We start from the raw sequence: 5,771 nt of genomic DNA, 5'->3' as shown, positions 1-5,771 counted from the left end.
ATGGGCCCTTGGTGACAGAAAAGCAAACCCTATGGAATTGCTCAGGCAGGAGGAAAGGCAGATAGGGGCGCTGGCTCAGTCAGGTTTCTGAGAGTTTCCAGTAATTTCTGTGCCTGTCATTCCCAGCTTCTTCTGTCACTCTTCCCCTCTGCACATCAGACTCAAAGACCCTCCTCCTACGTCTTCAGCCCTACACCCCTACACTTACTCTGAGGCCTCACATTCAATTCCTTTTATACAAACTGCTTCTACCTCTCAGCTCCTCTCCCTTATTAACAGCCAGAATCCACTGGAACCTCGTCCTTGGCCTGAGATCTTCCCTCCCCTGCTGCTGCTCCTCCATATCCAGCTGTCTCTAACCCTTAGGCTATCCTCTCCATTAGCCCTGACAAACACCCCTCACCTTTCCGTTCTAAATCTTTTTTTCTTTTTTAATTTATTTATTATATGTAAGTATACTGTAGCTATCTTCAGACACTCCAGAAGAGGGTGTCAGGTCTCATTATAGGTGGTTGTGAGCCACCATGTGGTTGCTGGGATTTGAACTCAGGACCTTTGGAAGAGCAGTCAGTGCTCTTAACCGCTGAGCTATCTCACCAGCCCCCGTTCTAAATCTTAAAGACGATTTCTCGATACTCTTGGATGTCACTCCCAAGGCCCTTTGTCTTTACAAGGACGGATGCTGACACTCAACAGTCCTGACTCTGACCAGGACTGTCCCCTTGCTTCAGTGTATAGATGCCTTCCCCCTCTGTAGGCCTTCCCTCTCTGCTAGCCAATCTGACCCTGACTCATTCCTAAATTTCCTCAGTACAGAAGTCACCAGAAGTCTCTCTTTCCAAATCTCAACTCTCCTCTCTCCAAGTCACCGATCTAGGATTCTCTCTCATGCCAACCATTAAGCACACCACCTTAGAGCACCTTGCCTGTCTCCACTCCTGACCACTGCCCTCATGGCCAATTTCCTCCACACAGGGGTCCCTTAAATACTCATTTCCTGTACCAAGACACTTCTGGATCTCCTCATGACCACCTTCCTCCCATCCACAAACAATTCCTTAAAGTTAAGACATTCTCCTTTCTGCCCCAGCCTTCCACTTCCCAAGTCTACGCAGACCTTTCCATCCTTACACTTCCAGACACATAAAAACTTCCTAGAGGGACCTTCGCCCCTGCGGCCTCCTCTCCAAGATTCTACACAGCCGCATCACAGCTGGCCTCCTTGTCCACTCTCTCTGCTCAACTTCCAGCAGCCTCTCTGCTCACAACCTAATGGACACACTCTGGGGTCCCCTCATGGTTTATTCCTATCCTTCTCTCCCTCAACTCCTAACTTACAAAGGACCCCGGTCCTTTTCCCTGTCTTGGATTCTTTTTTTTTTTTTTTTTTTTTTTTAGATATTTTCTTTATTTACATTTCAAATGTTCTCCACTTTTTTGGTTTCCCATCCGGGAGGAAAAACAACAACAACAACAAACTATTCCCTTCCCCCTCCCCCTACTTTCCAACCCACCATCTCCTGCTTCCTGGTCCTGGCATTCCCCTACACTGGGGTATAGAACCTTCACAGGAACAAGGGCCTCTCCTGCCCTTGATGACCAACAAGGCCACCCTCTGCTACATATGCGGCTGGTGCCCTGAGTCCCACCATGTGTACTCTTTGGTTGGTGGTTTAGTCCCTGGGAGCTCTGAGGGTACTGGTTGGTTCATATTGTTGTTCCTCCTAAGGGGCTGCAAACCCCTTCAGCTCCATTGGTCCTTTCTCTAACTCCTTTATTGGGGACCCTATACTCAGTCCAACGGATGGCTGTGAGCCTCTACTTCTGTATTAGTTGGGCACTGGCAGAGCCTCTCAGGAGACAGCTATATCAGGCTCCTGTCAGCCAGCACTTAATGGCATTCACAATAGGGTCTGGGTTTGGTGATTGTATATGGGAAAGATTCCCAGGTGGGGCAGTCTCTGGATTGTCCTTCCTTCAGTTTCTGCTCCATACTTTGTCTCTGCAACTCCTTCCATGGGTATTTTGTTCCCCCTTCTAAGACCTGTCTTGGATTCTATCTCTACAAAGTTCTCTTATTGAAAATTTATCGCTCACAGTCCTGACCTGTCCTCCCTCAAGTCTCTACACTTACCTCTTTGCCTCAGTACCCCCCCAGATCCCTTATACTCCATCTAAACTTCTCAAAGGCCTCCTGTCCCACCCTCTCCTTCCCAAGAGGGTCCTCTAGCTACTTCTGCTACACTTTCATACAAATGGCAGCTCCTTCCTGTCAGAGGCCACATCAGACAGACCCCTCCATATCAGTAAAGACAATAGTCATGTGGGCTTTTGTCTTTCCAGCTGCCCTTTCACCCCTCACAATGCACTCACTACCCTCCAGGCTCCTGTACTCCATGGCCCAGGGAACAACACACTTAGGCTCTTCTCAACACAGGATCCTCTCTAACCTCCGCTCCACATATTCATCCTCACCCTCTGCTCCTGGTCCCTCACGGTCACCTGGGGCCCACAATCTCCTCTCTCTTCTCTCACCCCTACTTTTCCTCTGCCTAAATAGCCAAACATCCACTGACTCCCCTAAATTCACAAACTGTTCTCAGACATCAAACACACTAAATATACCCCCATTCCCAATTATAATAATTAAACCCAAGTCACCCCCCCCCTCTCTCTCTCTCACACACACACACACACACACTCACACACACACACTCACTCAGAGCCAAACCCTCACTTGGGTCAAGGACAGCCAACAACCTTCCTCTCCACTTCTCTGATCCCTCCTTCAATCACCCACTGCTACCCCTGATTCCCTCTTCTATGCTGTCTGTTAGCTGTGGTCCCTCTTGCCATGCCCCACCCCCACTACTGACTGCTTGTCTCCTCAACCATCCAAGCCCCGCTTTGGGAACCAAAGCCAAGTTCTCTCAGCCTTTCTACACCAACCCCAGAAGCCTGTCGCAGACTGTCCCTCTTGCTATTCGCAGTCATCCTCTCTTGGCCCCCCTTTCTCATCAGTCATCCTCCGCAGTCTTTCCGCAGTCATCTTCCCCTCCCCCCCATCCTCGTGGGTGTCCCTTGTCCCCTTGATTTCTCACATCCACTGCTGCCTTCACAAGCTTGTCAATGTCCCTGTTTTAGCCTCCTCTGGGATGAGCCAATCAACTCCAGATTACTATCTCCAGGTGACTGTTGATTGGCTGTTGGGATCCTGGCAGTTTAGGTTCCTGAATCAAGCACAGATGGGCCTAGAAAGGTCCCATCATAATCCGAATGCCTACATCGCCAGGTGGCTTCCCCACTCTCTCTCAACCCGAATGTACCGCTCTCATGGGGAAGCTGGCCTCACTAGATTTGATCATTGTCATGGTCCCCGTGGCAGTCCATTACCAAGGCTCGGAAAACTAAGATGGCCTTTTGATACTAGCCTGTTCCTGGCTTGTACTCTTATGGAGCCTCCAGACTCTGTTTCCCTTGTACCATAGGGCCAGGAAACATGATAGGTCAAAGATTTAAATTCCAGATGCTGTCAATTGCTGGCTTGCTATGGGATTGATGGCTGTAGGAGGCTCCAGAGTTTTGGAGGACAATCAGCAAGACCCAGTTAGATCCCAGACCACTTAACTGTCTCTCCGCCATTCCATCCCCATCTCCATCTGTCCCCATGCCTCTCTGGTCCCTACCTCCTACCACTGTGGCAATGGATGTGAGAGAAACTCATGAACAAATGTTTCCTTATCTCTGTCATTCAGAACCATATGCCTAGCCCCACATGCCTAGCCTGCTATGACACTGGGTTTGAGCCCTGGCCAGGACTCCCAGCCTCTGGGGAAAAAATGATAAATGAAGCTGAGGGAAGTTTGTCCTTTTTCTCTCTAACACTCTCCCGTCGGTCCTCAGCTTAACATCCTCTACTTTGCTCTCTAAGGCAGCGATGTATCTTACAATTTTACTTTGATTTCTCAGTGACCTCCTCTCTGGGCCTTAGAGTGCAGCTTCTCTGCTAGGCTCCAATGATCCTCTATCCTCTTGATTGTTAGCCCAGCTTGAATCCCAAGTATCCTAGAACCATCATGTGACTTTCTCTTCTCCCAGCGCTCCTGCTAGAGGCTCATTTCCTGTCAGCTCCTTCCCAGAGACTCCCTTTCTTACACCAGCCAGTGTATTATGTGTCCAGATAGGACCACAGCTAACTCCATTTACCCAGAAGGCGGCAGAGTCAGAGGAAACAGGGAAGTCATGCGAAGGGGCAGCTGAGTTTTAATGCCAAGGGGATTCACTTCTGCAGTTAGGCTGCGGAAGTCAGGCAAACGGAGTCCAGTGACAGTGGAGAGCACTTCAAAAGCTGGAAAGACTGATGCAGGGGTTGGGGAGGGGGCGCTTGGCTTCCTGGAGCTAGGTCTGACTACAGAGCACAGGCTTATGGGTGTGTGTCCCAGGTCCCACTTGGGTACACAGGAAGGCTCTGTTCTTCCCACTTCTCCCCTACAGCTGAGCAGAGGGCAGGTGAAGCCCAGAGGGTAGGTGGCTGCCACCACCTGTCAGTTTCTGTCCCAGAATCCTGGTCAAGTCACTCTCTTCTGAAGTCTCAGTTCCCTCACAAGGTGTGACTCAGAGTAGGGGTTCAGAAACAGGTTGGGTGAGAAAAGCCTGGGGTCCATGGGTCTCAGAAAGATCCCTTGTCACCATTCTGCTTCTGTCACAGCACCCCAGAGCCAGCTTTGGGTGTCCAGATCCCAAGAACAGAGAGGCTTGGTTCCCGTTCTCCATTCTCTTTGTTTTCTCCATCTCTCAATAGAGGGAGTGGCAGCCACCATCTCTCGGAGGTCTCCTGGTCAAGTCTCAGGCATCCTGGTACCCAGGCGGAGCCCCCATAGGCTCCGTGGTCTCATCTGAGGAATCTCTCATCCTGTCTTGTGCTTAGCACAGATGGAAAGGGTGGAAGAGCCTGACCTCAACCTGGCTGCAAGGCCAGCTTTATTGCTTCTGTTCCAGTGGCCTGAGGCAGATGCCAGCCTTGCAGAATTTATCAACAAAGCATGTCCCTAACCTTCCTTCAGAGTGGCTATGGGGGTATGCAGGGGGGAGAGCTTACACATTCCTCAACTTACCAGGAATCTTCAACAGGCAGTCCTCAGCTGTGTGGAGCCAGTGACCATCTGTACATCCAAGGTATAACCAAATGCCTTCTCCTGCTTATATACCCAAACCAGAAAACGAAAGAGAAAGCCCGCTTACAAGGAACTCACCACCAACACAATACAGGAAACTTGTGGCTTGCTAGATGTTGCACCTTCACCCCACACTCCCTGCTGACCCACTCAAAGGAGTGACCTTTGACCTGTCATTCTAGGTTCTCCTTGGCTGAGACCGTTTCAAATGGAGGTCTGTAGTCTGGAGGGAAAAGACCTGCTTCTACAGACTAGGGGACCCTCCATAGATCACTTCCTGTACCTTCTGGGCTCTGTTCAGTTCCTCCTTCCTTGCCTGCAGCTTCAGCACCACCCCAACTCCTGGGTCCTGCTGATGCTGCCAGGGATGGCATGCACCCAGCATCTGAACATCTGCTTTCAAGGATTCTCCTTTCAGGAACTTCTGTTCTGAACCTTGAACCACTAAGTATCACATTCTCTCAGTATAATAGGATACTAGACCTTAGCAGGCCCTCAGATCTTAGCACAGCTGACTCCATGATGGAAGTACCATTTAGGCTATAAAACTCAGCACGTACACAAGCATTACATAAAAAAATGAAAACAAAGACCTAA

The 5,771-nt window shown here is 49.9% G+C and overlaps 1 protein-coding gene across 2 annotated transcripts in view; it reads right to left on the bottom strand.

Moving 5' to 3' along the window:
• The window catches only part of LOC116081447 (apolipoprotein L2-like), a 13,937-nt gene extending 8,456 nt beyond the window's left edge, over positions 1-5,481 (bottom strand). For both annotated transcript variants that reach the window (XM_031358020.1, XM_031358028.1), the window contains exon 1: positions 5,115-5,481. The gene's annotated coding sequence lies outside the window, so the exon portion shown is untranslated. The remainder of the gene's footprint in view (positions 1-5,114) is intronic.
• Between the last annotated feature and the right edge of the window lie 290 nt (positions 5,482-5,771).

Source organism: Mastomys coucha, unplaced genomic scaffold (genome assembly GCF_008632895.1).
Source record: "Mastomys coucha isolate ucsf_1 unplaced genomic scaffold, UCSF_Mcou_1 pScaffold11, whole genome shotgun sequence".
Classification (NCBI taxonomy): domain Eukaryota; kingdom Metazoa; phylum Chordata; class Mammalia; order Rodentia; family Muridae; genus Mastomys; species Mastomys coucha.
This window is presented reverse-complemented; position numbering and strand designations above follow the sequence as displayed.